The 14,471-nt window shown below is 36.1% G+C and overlaps 1 pseudogene; it reads right to left on the bottom strand.

The window, feature by feature from the left end:
* Positions 1-8,880: 8,880 nt before the first annotated feature.
* On the bottom strand, positions 8,881-13,265 carry LOC116081040 (annotated as a pseudogene).
* Positions 13,266-14,471: the final 1,206 nt, after the last annotated feature.

The following is a 14,471-nucleotide window of genomic DNA, read 5'->3' on the forward strand; positions in this document are numbered from 1 at the left end:
AAAAGAAAGTTGTATTTGTTTTAAAAAAATATTTCTTTTATATTTACGTATATAGATGAATCATAAGTATTTTTAGATATTATTATTTCTTTCTTGTTATTATTTTTCTGCCACTCTTTCAGATTTCAGACACCAAGCCTCTCTAGGTTTCCTATTTGGGTGATCTGATGACAGCCCCCATATGTCCTCGCATTTATTCTCCTCCAATAAAGCAATTATACTATTAGATTCTTCGTACACAGAAGGGCAACACTGGTGCTATGCTCAAGCACACATTGTTTTCACTGTTATTTGCCAATGTTATAGCTCTAGTATTCCAATTTTACATTTTAGTTTGCATGGTTTGTTTTCTTCTTTGTAAATTTAACTCACTATGTTTGAGGTATATTGCTCAGTGTGTACCCTATGTGTATGAGAGCTCTTATTCTTGCTTTTACATAATATTCTCCTAAAGGTGCATATGCATCTCAAATTGTTAGTTCATTGCAGACAGGATATTTTTTAGAAATTATGTTTAAGGAAAACATGATATTTAAATGGTATTTATTATCCAAAGTATTTTGCAGAATTCATGCAGTTTTTATCCTAGGAAAAACTTTCACAAAGTGAAGTTTATTATAACTTCAACTTAGTCACTATAAAGCCACAAATACATAACATGTTTTATATAAGCTCAATGAAAATAAATGCTTTGAATTTCAGGAAATGCAAACCTTCTATGATTGTTCCTTTTAGTGCATTAGAAAACCCAAACTTAAAGTACATTTTAAACAACTGTTACCTGTTGAAAGAATAAATCAGTGTAATTGACTAGCTTGAAACTAAACTGTCTGTATTGAACATATCCAAATTAGCAGTTGCCAAATTATTCCACAATTAATTAAAATATCATTGGTATGAGATTTGTGAAGTAATCATGAATACCTTGCAGTTATTGTGATTTAAATTTTATTTCTGATGAGACATAAACCTTGAAATGATTCTTAATAATATGGGTATTGATGTCTTATAATATAAGTATAGGATAGAATTTCTGATTTCTATAAACTAATGCAAATTGTTGGGATAATTTCCTTTCACTAAATTCTGTAGGATGATGATTCTGTCATTATGCTTTTATATTTAAAAAGTGATCTTATAATAAAAAATATTCTTGTTTGGGTGTTACTATTGTATGACTCTGGCGAGCCTTAACTTACTGGAGACCCCCATGTGAACAATGCAGAGATGGAAATCAATGCAAAAGCAAGAGGATTTCATTAATCAGCATGCTGGGGTCACCCTGCACATGCCGAGAGAGAACAACCAGGCATAGCCAGTCCAGCAAGCTTTTATACAGTTTTCAAAGCAGCATCCATTAGGCACAATGTGATTGACAGAACAGTATGACTTTTAAACTGATTGGTCATTAGGGAATGAGGTAGGTGGCCAAAGGTAGGTCATGGAATGTGTCTGGGAGCTCTGAGCCTCCCCTAAGCCAGGTGGACAGTCTCTCCTCCCTGTGGTCTGAGGAATGTAATCAGCTCCTCCCTTCCAGAGGGGAGGGGTGCCTATGTTCTTTATGACCTTTCTCTTCCCGAGGGAGAGGGGTCTGTTGAAGTTTTTCAAAGTTCCTGAGCTGACCTCTTCATTATAAGATTAATATATTTTATAAATATTTATCATTAAGTACTTCATATGATCCATAAAAGCTAAAACAAGTAATGAATACGAAGCTACTTCAATGTTTAGAATAACACTATGAAAATTATAACATGTCTCATCCTGACAGTAGAGAATTTTTAATTCACTTTTAACAAGTGCTACTTCAAGATTATTTTTGTAAATTGAGATAATGCAAATTGTATGAATATGTCAACATGTTAGATAAAACATAACTACTTGGTTGCCCAAATGACTAAGCTGAAAAAAATGTATGTATTATTCAAAACCAACCACAACTTTTTCAGAGAACAACTTTGTCAAGCTGCTTCTCTCGTTCCTTCCAAAATTGTGTGAGTAATGAGTCCAGTTTTTGGTTGCCATTCTAAAAAACATTACTTCATTGGATTTAAAAATTCCTGCATTCTTTTATTTAATAATAACATGATACAGATCATTTTGAGGAGTAGACACAAGAAATCATTTAGCTTCAGGATTGAATATTGATTGAATAAACTATACTTATTCAAAATTGCTACATACTTACTATAACCAGCCTTTCTCACACACATATTTTCTGCTTCTGAAGGTTTTGTATACAAATATCATAAAAGTACACAAAAATAAAAATCAGTTAAGAACACCAAAAATATATATGTACATTGCATTAAGAACTATACTTAAACTAGTTAAAATTCTATTGGAAAATAATAAGGAATGTATGCAAACATTCCCTTCACAAAGGATTTGAACAAATGCAGATTTGGGGTTTGAATCTTGGAGTCAGTCTCCACAGTGACCAAGGCAGCTCAGTCAGTCAACAGGTTCTCCAGTGATGGAGGAAGTATTAAAAAGAAAAAAGGACAATTAGACAACACCATAGCATGACCCCAGCCAGTTCTGAGGCTGAAGGGTTTTTTTGTTTTTGTTTTTGTTTTTTTTCCAGTCTGCTTTTATACCACTTTAAGTACAGGCAAAATAATAAGATCAATTCTGGGGGTCGAAGAGCAAACAAGGCAATAAACAAAATCCTGTAAACACCTATTCTAGGGTATAATCAGGATGACAAAGAAAAGGAATGCCACATATTCCTCAGCTGAGCCCACTCTGAGCTTTGCATTAACTCGAATGTAAATATTCTTAATCTGAGCCTAATTCTTGAGTCCTAGCCCAAAGTTAGATTACCACCTTGAACTTACTTCTTGGTCCTCAGATATCAAAGTCCCACCAAGTTTCTAGAAGAGGTCCCAAAAGTTCTCCACACCATAGATAAAACAGATTGCTGGAATTTCAGTGCCATGAATGAGATTTGTGTAAAATCATTACAATAGATTTCAGAAAAGTTGGAGGTTAGCTATTTAGCATATTTTTCTATCTCTAGCTCAAAAATACATTTTATCCTAATAGTGGATGATTGACCAAGAGCTAAAAAAAAGAAAAAAAAAAAATTAAAGCCACCTAATCAATGTCCAACCCAACACAACAGTAAATAAGGATCAATTTCTTTGAAACCACATGTAGTGACTATTTGCTATAAAAATTTTTGGAAGGTGACAAGACATATAAAGTATGTCTCAGTAAATATAACCTAGGAAGCAACAGAGCAATAGCATCAGTGTATCGGGTAGATTCTATGATTTTTTTGGAGGGGAACTCTTGGTTTACATATGCTTTACATAGAGAATATGGGGTTCAATGTCTGGATTGAAGAGAAGAGAATAAATCTAATCCATATACTCTAAAAAGACTTAGTAAACATAAAATCAGGATATTAACGTACTATTCAGTCATAAAAATATGTAGTATATGTTTAAATTGTAAAGAGTAAAATAATAATAGAGCTGGAATACATTTTCTAGGATTTCCTTATTTTGGTACTGTTGAGCCACACAGTGAACTCTCTTTCTAATTATTCTCTTACTCTAATAATCTGTACACAAAAGTGTTAATGAGAAGGAGGAAAGGGAGTGAAAAACATCAGTTTGTAATGAGTAAGGAAACAGTGTTAGCAGTACATTTTTGACCTTTCCCTTCTGAGCGGAAAAGTAGGATTCTTCTTCACCAACTAGAGTAAAACTATTCAGACAAAATCACACTGATTCATGTCAGTGAGACTCTCAGTGTTCTTATGCAGACACTGGAGGCCTGTGAACTAAAGGAAGCTGCTTTCTTCTGCTTTTACTGGAAAGCTGATGAGCCACTCAGATTGTTATATCTTATTTCTGCTACTATTGGGGGAAGAGCTACAGACTATGTATGTGTGTGTGTGTGTGTGTGTGTGTGTGTGTGTGTGTGTGTGTATGTGTATATGTGTGTGGGTGAGTGGGTGTGTTACATAAAACATAACTACTTGGTTTCCCAAATAGCTAAGCTGAAAAAAATATGTATTATTCAAACCCAACCACAACTTTATCAGAGAACAACTTTGTCAAGCTGCTTCTCTTGTTCCTTCCAACATTGTGTAATGAGTCCAGATTTTTGTTGCCATTCTAAAATCATCACTTCATTGGATTTAAAAATGCCTACATTCTTTTATTTAATAATAACATAATACAGATCATTTTGAGGAGTAGACACAAGAAATCATGTTTCAGGACTGAATATAGATTGAGTAAACTATACTTATTCAAAATTGCTACATAGTTACTATAACCAGCCTTTCTCATACACATATTTTCTGTTTCTGAAGGTTTTGTATCACAAATATAAAAGTGCACAAAAATAAAAATCATACTTGTATATATACATGTATATATGTATATATGTGTGTGTCTGTGTGTGTATATGTATATGTGTGTGTGTGTGTGTGTATGCTGAAAGAGTAATGTATATATACATATATTGTGACCCTCCCACAGCTGAGGGTTGATTCTATCAGACCCTGCCTTGCCACAGATAACCACGCCTCTCTGACACCTCCTGCTAATTGCCACACCTCCAAGTTCCAGTTACACCAGAAGTTCCACCTCCAGAGACTGAAGATGAAGCTCCTGATTGGGCCAAGTTGCTGACGAACTTGGGGGAAGGGTTTTGCTTTACCTATCTACCTGTTTACTTGAAACAAGGACAATTGAATGAATGATGGCAGACTGAAAGCACACCATGTGTTGGTCTAATTTTTTCAAACCCTTCCCACATTTCTGGTACCCTTAATTGTTCAGGCCCTGACCCCTATTCCAGGTGACCCATTCATATGAGTGGCTGCAGGCAGCTACAATATATAAACTATTTAACCTTTTCTTAAATTTTGTTAAAAAAAATATATATATATAGTATATATATATACTTTATGTTTAAGTATATATATATACAGTATATATATATATATATATATATATTCTCTTTCAGTACTCTTTGACGAATGGGGTAACATCTTTTTACTTTACAACCATCTCTATGTTAAAATGTTTTCTTTTTCTTTTTGTTTTCTTTTTCTTTTTTCTTTTCTTTTTTTTTTTTTTTTTTTTTTTTTTTTTTTTTTTTTTTTTTTTTTTTTTTTTTTTTTTTTTTTTTTTTTTTTTTTTTTTTTTTTTGGAGACAGGGTTTCTCTGTGTAGCCCTGGCTGTCCTGGAACTCACTCTGTAGACCAGGCTGGCCTCAAACTCAGAAATCTGCTTGCCTCTGCCTCCCAAGTGCTGGGATTAAGGGTGTACCACCTTTTTTTTTTTATTAATTTTTCTTTTTTTTCCAGTTGTTTAGAATAGAGACACATTTAACATTAAGCAGACCTTGACATTTTACCTTTTTCCACACTAATAACATTCTCTTTTATGAAGTTTGGCAGTGGCACAACAATGGCAGATTCTGGATAATCACACAAACACAAGGCATACTTACAGGGTACTACATTGATAAACTATGAAGCTCTTATGGTAGGCATACTAGCTGATTCATTTCTCTCTCATTCATGAAGGGTTTAACATAATACCCTTCATGGGGTATTTTCTTACTAAACCAATAAGGTCATACTACATGTCTCTTCTTGTTATGTCTATGGTAATTTCTGTATCAAAATATATTATGACATAAATATGTATAAGAAAGATAAAGTTGGAATAATAAACAATTTCAATATCTAGGCTCCATAAACTAGTTATTCTTTTTGCTGTTAACTTTAAATTAGTCGGTAATGTCATGTGATTATCAATATTATTATTACCTATAATATTTTAACACATTAAAATATGTAGAAATTTAGTTTAACTTTTAGGATTTTTCTTCATAACTTAGATAAGTGACCTTAAATACTTCTAAGAAAACTTTGAGGGCATACTTATATTCTTTTGACTTCATATTGATAAAGACAGAACATTCAAAAATATCAAGTCATAAATGATAATGCACAGCAATTATTAATTCTGTGGTAAGTTAGGGATGCACCCCCATTCATGTGTCTGGAAATAAGAAATACTTAATACTTTTATAAGTATCTGGAGGATTTTAGATGCCCTAGTAATTGTTCTACTATAGGATCCAAATACATGCATTTTTCAAACATCCTGAACAAAAGTGAGTAAAAAGAAAAAATAGATAAAATTTTAAGCAAGCACAATTTACTGCGTTCAAAGAGCATTGTCACTCCTGGTTTCAGTTTCTGTGAGTGTGTTATAAAACATGGACCTGTTCCAATACTAAAGAGAGCCCTTACCAGTGTACAGCACTGTTCGCCTGACTTCTATCTGGTAGCAATTATGTTCCCAAACTGGCTGAGGTTATTGCCAATTTTTCCTGAAAGGAATCATCAAAGAGCAATGTTATCAATGTTATCATTGTTATGCCTGTTTTATTTTTTGTTTGATTTAAATAGGTGCTCAGGCCATGTTAGCTGCCCGACACACTAGCCAGAGTGTGAATAAACCAGGATTAAATTGAGGGAAGGGTCCACAGTTTTGCCTTTTGTTTAGTCCAATTTTCTCTATATCTTCAAAATTTAGTCACTTCCAGATTCATCTGTTTGCTCACTTAAACGTTATTAGTCCCTCTTTTCTAAGTTGTTAAGTGAAATAAAGCATCAGTTATACTTCAGGCAGAAAGAGCAAACCAAATAGCAATCTAAACAGAAAAACTTGTATACAAATACTTTTGACATAAACAAAAGGTTTAAAAGTGACTTAATTTATTAACAAGAAGTAACATGTATAATATATACCTATTCCTTTCTATATTTTAGTATGTTTGTGACAGCTGTGTGTGACAGATGGAGCACAGTGAACAAATATATTTGTAAAGAATGCAGGAAGATTAGATGTAAGGAATTCCCGTTGCTCAAGTGTTCAAAGAAAAATTCCCTCTCCAAGAACGAGATTGGGACACAATTAGAGGTCACAATCATCACTGAACCTGAGACTAGTGGAGGAACAAATGATAAAGTCAGCTAGACTGTGAACCTGAGACCCATGGAGGAACAAATGATAAAGTCAGCTAGACTGTGAACCTGAGACCCATGGAAGGGCAGTCAATGCTCTTCACGCCAGAGCCACTTCTCCAGACCTTCATGTGCCTCTTTGTATGTGCTACCATTCTCTTATTTTTATTAGTACAGCTTTTAAATTTACTTTTATGAAAAAATATATAAAGTCAACATTACTCTCTCAACAAAGATTGCTTAGGGCATTTGAGCCAATTTGTAGTAACATGTGACTTTCCCTTTGTGGATTCTAATACTGTAATAGTATTCCTAAACTGCTCTGAGAATAAGTAAATTAGTCCAATAAATCACCAAGGTGGTGCAATAATCCATCTACTGTATTAAACAAGTAAATTCTTCACACTTAAGCAAAACTCCCTTCTTGCTCTTTAAATATGATGAACATTTCAAGTAGGCATTAAGAGACCACTACTGGATTTTAAGTGTTTATGAAATTTCAAAAATTTAGTTAAGATTCTAATAACTCAAATTATATTTTTTTTCAGGGTGTCATGCTTTTATTTACCATCATGCGTAAAAATGGCAACAAATATACTCATAGTGCAGTGCTAATCTGGCAAAGTACTTTTACAACTATGTGCATTTTAAGAAGACACTATCAAGACAATCAAGTCACATATTTACTTTTCCATGAAAACAATAATTTGAAACACTTGATAAAGACCAAATTATCCAAACTATTTCTAAGAATTTGGGTTAATATTGAAAACTGTTACAAATATTCAAGTCTCAGTATTGTAAAGACTATTGTTTTACAATATTCTGAATGGTTTGAAATGAATGCAAACAAAAAGTATTTAAACTTTTCCAGTAAGTAGAAAAAAGTAGTATTTTACTAAAAATTGGTAAAATATGGGCACAATATTACACTTTTATTTATATAACTTATAAAAAAGGAAAATAACGTAAAGTTGCATTGTTTTCTTAAAGAAGTATTGTCTAGGTAACATTCAGTACTCAGAGAAAGTGTTTGTTTTCATGAGAAATTATTTCTCTTCCCATCACCACTGACTGACCAAGATGTGAAAGCTCTAAGCCCTGTCTTCATCCTCAGCCCAGTTTTTATCTGATTTATTTTGATTTTAAGCCTTTTCATCTCACTTTTCCTGCTTAGAGTATCCATCAAAATCTCTTTAGTTCTTCCATACATTAGGAAGATCTCATCTGTTTCCGTCTCGTCGTCCCCCTCAAAGCTTTTGAAGGCTTGCTAACCAGGCTGGGGAGGGGGGAAGGGAAGACAAGGCTGAGTTTTGTTGCCTCTTTTCCAGAGCATCCTCCCAGGACATGCTAAGCATAAATGAACCACAGCTCCTGATCTTACAGATGTTTCTGAACTACTTTTCTTTAAAATAACAGGAAAAAGGTGGGAGAGTGAGGATGAGGAGCACTGGCGAAGACAGTCGAGTGTGGAACAGCCTAGAAAGTAGTGCCGAAAAGGTCAAAAAAAAAAATCACAGGGAAGATGGCCCACTCCTGCAGCAACCTTTAGGCCCAGCAGCTGTCTGAAAACTTTGTGCCCGCATTACCACATGCTGAACAGGTAAATAGAAGGGCCCCCAGATAAAGCAAGACATCTAGGTGGCAGCAAACGGGAAACACCAGAAACAATGGGGTCCAAATAGTGTAAAGGCGGTGTAATATGCAGTCTTGTTGTTAAGCTTAGAAAGGGTACAAGCCACAGCCATGAGCCAACAGATACTAATTCAGAACAGCATGAGGGCCATGTTAAAGCAGAAGCAGGTCCACCGTCATAATCTCAAGGTGGAGAGACTATCCAGATAGAAGACGCAGTAAAGTCAGGAGGAAAGAAATCACAACACTGCGTACACGTTGCATTTGCTCAAGCACGGGTGAGAAGGGACCTGTTCCAGATGCATTTTCAAATGCAAAGATGAACCTGACTGGAAGCCAAAAGGCCTGGGACTCTCCACTGGCTCCCTTATTGGGCAAAGTTGGGATCTATACACTTTCACAGGACAGGTAGTATTGCAGTGGGTATGGTCACAGGTCCGCTTTACGAATCTCAGCGATTCTGTCAGATTCTGTGGTCTGAGAATCAGGTGAAGAAGCTGCAGATGAGGTCTTGGTCTCTGCGAGTGAAGGACTGGGGCTCATGCCCACTCTGCCATATGATTGGAGTGGGAAGAGACACCACTCTACCCGAAGATCTCACTTCATATTCCTTGACAATCAGCTTGTTTATAAAGTAAGGGTTTCTTCCAAAAAGGGGCTTGAATTTGCAGCCAGTTTTAGGGTGTCTCCATTCCTTCACCTCCAGAGTGGTTACATACCTTAACATCTCTGCATCCTGACCTCTAATCATGGCAGACAACTGAAGGTGGTTCCAGAAGACAGTCATCCAGAAGCCTGGGATATTTTGAAGATGATAGTGACCTTGCATCTGCTAAAACTTCTGCTCCAGATGTTGGAAGGCCCTGTGGGCCTGAGCAGTCACAGTGTCCAGTTCCACCTGGAAGGCCTCCAGCAGGTTGGTGTGAAGATCTATACCCAGGTACCAAAGCCCTGCCTCCTCCTGTGCCTCCTCACTTCTCCACTAGCCTCCAGCATCTCCATTTCTTCACCCATGGGCTTCTGCTCAACCTCCATCACCTCCTTTCTCTCTTGCATCGCCACTTCTGACTTCTCTTCTGCTGCCACTGGTATGCCCTTGTAAGAATTGAGCAAACTAAGGAGCCAGAAAAGTACCTCATAAAAATACCAATGCCATTAAGCCTAAAGGGACACCTCATAAAAATACCGAGGGGCCAAGAATGCAAGGACTAAGCAAATACCCATCCCCAAGGGACACCCAGTTCAGGAAACGTCCCAAGGTGGGGGCAGATCTCCCCCTACCCCTCCTATGTGCAACTGGTATCTCCTCCTGGAGGAGAAAAATCAATAAAAATGGAAAAGATAACCGGCCCACGTTGTAAGCTGTAACCAGCCCACATTGTAAGCTGTAAAACTCTGTTCTAAAAAAGGTATAAAAAATACGAGCTTTGTTTCCTCAGGGTCACCTTTGCTCCAAATGCAAGACGACCCCAGTATACTGGATCAATAAAAACCTCATGCTAATTGCATCGATCTCCATCCCTGTGTCTCTGCGAGTGGGACACCCAGACTGAATTTAACATCCTGGTTCTGTGGGAAACCCAGAGGAGCTCAAGAACTGAGAGGTCCGCTGCAATTTGCAAGGGTCTTTTTATTTCCAGACTTGACTCAGATCAGAAGCCCCCCTACAAAGTAGGTTATAGAGTGCAACCCCCGGCTCAGGTGCTTTTACACTTATATACAGGAAAGTTAGAAATTATTTGAATGCTTAGGGTAAAGGGGAGAAGAGGCAGGTTAGGTATGTCATAACTCAGACACAATACCATTTGGTAGGGCAGAACTGCGAGTGGGATTAAAGAGTGCCTTTTGTGAGGCTATCAGGAAGTAGTTTTATGGCCGGTCATAACTGTCTGTGACCTCTGATTACCTCTTTTCTATAATTTAAGTGTGGGACCCTAAGCTCCTTTCTTCAAGAATAGGCGCCAGCTGCACCTGGTTTATCTAGGAGAGTGCTCTGGACTTGGCTCCATTGAAGCTGAGGAGTTTTTGTCTTTTGTCTTATTCGGGCTGGCACCCACAGCTCTCTGGGTCCTCTCAGGGCAGCTAGGGAGGTAGAATGACCTTTCCCCCACCCTGGGTTTGCTGCAAGACAGAAGGGGTAGCAGGGCTTCTAAGGGGCAATGTGGTGGCAAACCGCAGAAGGAAGCCTTATTGTGCTTCTCAGACAAAGTGCAGAGGCCAGCCAAAGAAGCAAGCCTTACTGAGCTTGCTCTGGGAGAGAGAGAGATCCCAGGGGAAGGGGGACTTCTGCAGGACAGTGCAGAAGCAGGCTGTCTGTGCGTCTCACCACCTTTATGGTGTCCTGTTCAGTCTTCATGCCTTGGGCCTAGGCCCCCACTCCCTGAGTTTCTACAGCCTTCTCCACATCTTTTAGTGCCACACATGCTGCTGCTGTGAGGTCTTCGACCTGAAGAGGGATCTCTCCCTGCCTAGCTGCTGCCACCTGCATCTAGGGGTCAAGGCCTGCAGCACTCCTATCAGCGGACTCTGGCCTGGGGTCCACGGGACAGTGTAAGCATCCCAGAGGCCCCAGCTGTCGGGTCTGGTCACGCAGACCTCAGTTTACACACAACTCCTCTCGCAGTCCACGTGGTCCATGCAGCCCCAGCTCCCACTACAGAGTTTCTTGAGAGTCTAGGTTATAGATACACATAGATTAAAGAGAAGAAAGTGCGTTTTATATTTTTAAATTTTAGTATTTACCTACAGAATTCCTTTTTTTAGAATGTTAAGAGAGGAATTCACAGTTTTTATAGCATTCTTTAATAGCTCTTGATATAAATACTTCATATGTTCTGGTTTCTTGACCTGGGAAATTAGGGCTTACTTATGTATTTTTTTTTTATCAATCCTACTTATGAACCTTTATTTTCTGCTGGTGAATAAATTGCCAATGTGAGCACCAGGTACATTTTATAAAGAGACATTTCAATAGGCAAGTTATACATTAATGTACAGAGCCTCTACATGAATAATTGCTTCTTTACAATGCTCCAGGTGATAAATACAGTTAAGTACATTCAGTGATAAATTATTATATTTACAAAATTAAACCCTAGCTTATATAATAAATTATGTGACTTTTTTTTTGTTGTTGTTTGAGACAAATTATGTGACTTCTAACACACTCAGTTTTGTACATTATCCCTCCTGTTCCTTTTCAAGGACAATATTATCCCCAGACAACAAGTGGTTGCCTTAAACTTCAAAACAGCTCTGAATCCTATAGAAATTGTGAATATGTATATATTCACAAGAACAATATATATGATAGTTAGTTATTATGTATGTATATTTGATAGTTACATATGATAGTTAATTTAATAATTATATATTATATATATAATATATATGATAGTTAATATATAATAATTTAATAATTAGGTACCTAAAGAGTTTAATATAATACCTAAACATGAACTTTAATATTCCATAAATTATTTCAATTTATGAAAAGTTTATTTATAGAATTTTACTTTTGTATATTCAACCCATAATTTACATTGAGTAAATTGAATGTAGAAAATAAAGATTCTGTTGACACATATAATTTTAAGTTAGACATTTAATCACCTGAATATCATATCTTTTTTCCTTTTCTTAATATTATTCATTCTTCTGCTAAATATCTATGAAAAGTTTTTTTGTTCCTAAAAAGCATTGTTAAGCTTTACCTGAATATGTTTCAATATCTTTGTGTGTTGACTTAAACATATAAAGTGTACAGATGCACATTTGTATAATTGTATATTTTATATATTTTTATTAAAATTTATCTTATCTGATAACAGTATTTGATAAATTTGCTTTGTGCTTTCGCATTGTTGTTTAGTTTATTTTGAGTTACTGCTGTGTAGTGTAGGCTTGCATCGAACTATTTCTACCTCTATGTTGAGGATGTTGGGGTTAGAGGCATCTACCATCATGTATGGTTTAGTGGTAAAATTTCTGTAGTATAGTTATATAACTAAATAAATATATCTCAGATGAAGTAACTTGTGGGTTTTTTTGTTGTGTTACTTCAAATTAAATCATATATATGATAAGTTATGTAATCAAAGCTTTATTACTTACCATAATTCTAAAGTTATTATCTAAAAATCATATTTAATATTCTTATATATAGCATGCACATATGGTATAAAAAGATACAACAATTTAAATGAACTGGAAGATATTAACTGTGTAGATTAGATACATGGATCATAAAAGTACTATATTATGTGATAGAATGAGTAGATGAATGAGTAAAGAAATGGGAAAAAATTGCATATTGGTTACAGCATCAGGTATGTGAATCCTTTCATGAATACTCACATCCAGGAGAACAAAGATGATAGAAAAAAGTGGAACATAGCCATTTTATTAGAAGGACAATTCAATAAAACTATGAATGTTTGTGTTAGAGAAACCTTGATAATCTTCCTTCATTATCTTTTCATGTTTTCTTTATTGGTTGCTACCTCTAGCATATCTAGGTCAATATTCTATGACATTGTAGCTTACGTATGCATTCTGTCATATGTATATTTAATATCCACTTGTGAAAACACTATTAAGTACTCACACATAAAACTTACCTCATTTCATTGATATACAGATTATTTAGGAGTAATTTCAAAGTTTATAATGTATTCCTTATTCAGAAGCTAGGATAAAAATGATTTCTTAACATTGAATTTTTCTGTAGCTACATAAGCAAGAACTTAGAAAGAAAATGGCATCAATATGCAAGCACTTGTCTCTGCTTGACTCTATATAATTCTGCAGGAATAGTTAGACTGGCTTCTAGTTTGTGGACTGCATTTGAAAACATTTCTGCCTCTTAACAATCTAAGACCACAGCCAAAAGAGCATGCCCCATCTCAAATACATGTTTCTTAGGTCTGAACATAAGCATATTTCAGAAGCAATCCATGTACACATAAGAGACACTTCTATATGGATGTGCGAATATGTCACAGCTCTTAAAAATTCATTTGACCATATGATTTATGTCATAAAATGAAAGTCAATGATGGTGAAATTATATATTTATTCAAAATAGACTAGGAAAAAGATTATTTAAAAACAAACAATACATATAAGCATATTTTTATTATTATTATTATTATTATTATTATTATTATTATTATTACTATTATTATTAATCTTTTTTTACAGTCCAGGTGTTATCCCCTCCCATTCTGCCCTCTAACAGTTCCTCAACCCATTCCTCCTCCCCCTTCTCCAAGAGGATGTCCTCATACCCATGTCCCATAACCCCATCCAGCCAAGCTTCCCCACTTCCTGGGGCCTCATGTCTCTGAATGATTAGGTACATCTTCTCTCACTGAGGCCAGACCAGCCAATCCTCTGCTGTATATGTGTCTGGGGCCTCAGACCAGCTAGTGTATGCTGCTCGGTTGGCAGCTCAGTGTCCAGGTTAGTTAAGACTGTTAATTTTCCTATAGGGTAGCCCTCCTCCTCAGCTTCTTTCAGCCTTTCCCTAATTCAACCACAGGGGTCCCCGACTTCAGTCAATGAGTTGAGTGTGAGTATCTGCTTCTGTCTCAGTCCATTGCTTGTTGGGCCTCGAGGCCATGCTAGGTTCCTGTTCGTAAGCACACCATAGCACCAGTAATAGCACCAGTCAAGGCTTGGAGCCTTCCCTTGAGACGGATCCCAATTTGTGCTGGTCACTGGACTTCTTTTCCCTCAGTCTCTTCTCCATTTTTGTCTCTGCAGTTCTTTTAGACAGGAAAAACTCTGGGTCAGAGTTTTTTTTTTGTTTTTTTTTTTTTTTTTTTTT

Source organism: Mastomys coucha, unplaced genomic scaffold (genome assembly GCF_008632895.1).
Source record: "Mastomys coucha isolate ucsf_1 unplaced genomic scaffold, UCSF_Mcou_1 pScaffold6, whole genome shotgun sequence".
NCBI classification, from domain to species: domain Eukaryota; kingdom Metazoa; phylum Chordata; class Mammalia; order Rodentia; family Muridae; genus Mastomys; species Mastomys coucha.